This window comes from Misgurnus anguillicaudatus, chromosome 24 (assembly GCF_027580225.2).
Source record: "Misgurnus anguillicaudatus chromosome 24, ASM2758022v2, whole genome shotgun sequence".
Classification (NCBI taxonomy): domain Eukaryota; kingdom Metazoa; phylum Chordata; class Actinopteri; order Cypriniformes; family Cobitidae; genus Misgurnus; species Misgurnus anguillicaudatus.
Genome location: NC_073360.2, coordinates 43,976,489 through 43,978,449, shown reverse-complemented (window position 1 = coordinate 43,978,449; position 1,961 = coordinate 43,976,489).

Sequence of the window (1,961 nt, the reverse complement as noted above, 5' to 3'; positions counted from 1 at the left end):
TCCCAGCTTGGTTTTAGCAGGTATTGCTGGTGTAGTAAGCTGGTCTAGCTGTGTTTTGGTCACTTTTTAAGCTGGTCTAGCTGGACTTAGCTACAGCCACCTTAAACCAGCTAAAACCAGCTACCAGCTTATGCTGGTCTTTGCTGGATTTTTCAGTAGGATTGAGCAGCTACAGGCTACAATCATTCTGAAATCATTTTAATACTAAGGCAACTGCTTTAACAATCTTTCACATGTTTACATTTTGACATAACGATCATAACATACTGTAAACACACTTTTTTGGGTAGGATAGGTTAGTTCGTTTTTTCTGTATTTTTTATCTTAGTGCTTGCCTCTTAATTTCAGGAACTAAGAAGCTAGCACTGCTGGCTAGTGTGGTGTCTAACTATGAAAACAATCTCCTCAGCAAGACCTAAAAAAAAGACTGCCCCTACTGAAAAATCCAGCAAAGACCAGCATAAGCTGGTAGCTGGTTTTAGCTGGTTTAAGGTGGCAGTAGCTGGTGTAAGCTGGTCCAACCAGCCTGGCAAAGCTGGTCAAGCTGGTGGGTCAGCTGGTCTTCCAGCATGACCAGATAAGTCCAGCTAGACCAACTTAAAAAGTGACCAAAACACAGGTAGACCAGCTTAAAAAGTGACCAAAACACAGGTAGACCAGCTTAAAAAGTGACCAAAACACAACTAGACCAGCTTAAAAAGTGACCAAATCACAGCTAGACTAGCTTAAAAAGTGACCAAAATACAGCTAGACCAGCTTAAAAAATGACCAAAACACAGCTAGACCAGCTTAAAAAGTGACCAAAACACAGCTAGACCAGCTTAAAAAATTACCAAAACACAGCTAGACCAGCTTAAAAAGTGACCAAAACACAGCTAGACCAGCTTAAAAAGTGACCAAAACACAGCTAGACCAGCTTAAAAAGTGACCAAAACACAGCTAGACCAGCTTAAAAAATTACCAAAACACAGCTAGACCAGCTTAAAAAGTGACCAAATCACAGCTAGACTAGCTTAAAAAGTGACCAAAACACAGCTAGACCAGCTTAAAAAATGACCAAATCACAGCTAGACTAGCTTAAAAAGTGACCAAAACACAGCTAGACCAGCTTAAAAAATTACCAAAACACAGCTAGACCAGCTTAAAAAGTGACCAAATCACAGCTAGACCAGCTTAAAAAATTACCAAAACACAGCTAGACCAGCTTAAAAAGTGACCAAAACACAGCTAGACCAGCTTGCTATACCAGCAATACCAGCAAAAACCAAGCTGGGAGACCAGCTAAAACCATCTCACCAGCTTAAGCTGGATTTTACAGTAGGGTGAACTTGCCTAAAATTCGGGCTGTCGATCTTAAGGTTTCTTAAAAACTTTGCGTTGCGTGCCATAATCCTCACAGATATTGTGTGCCTGTGATTTTTCCTGTCGTCAAGGACAAAGCCGGCAACACCACATATAGGGACAGTTTCCCAGACAGAGATTAGACTAGTCCTAGAATAAAATTAATGTAAGAGCTGTCAAAACTGAAAACAACTTGCACTGACATATCTTAAAATACATCAGTGCCCTTTGTTTAGCCTCAAAATGCACACAAGTAATACTTTTAGTAAGGCATGTTTGTTAAATATTTTCTAATGAAACTAAGTTCTAGTTCTGGTTTAAGCTAATCCCTGTCTGAGAAACCATCCCATAAAGTTGATCCTGATTGGTCCTCTTCTGTCCATTTGAAGTGCTGATTAGCTCACGCAGATAGAACCTTATAGAGCCAACTTAGAGTTCGATTTTGTAGATAGAACCTTTTTGTTTTTTTAATAAAACGTCCCAAAATGTACAAAACTTAAAATAAAACATCACATAATGTAAATAAGTTGTCACAGAGTAAGAATATGTGAATAACTCAATTTTGACAAAAATGTTAGATAGAACCTTATAATTCCAAGGGGACGAAATGTTGTCTTTAG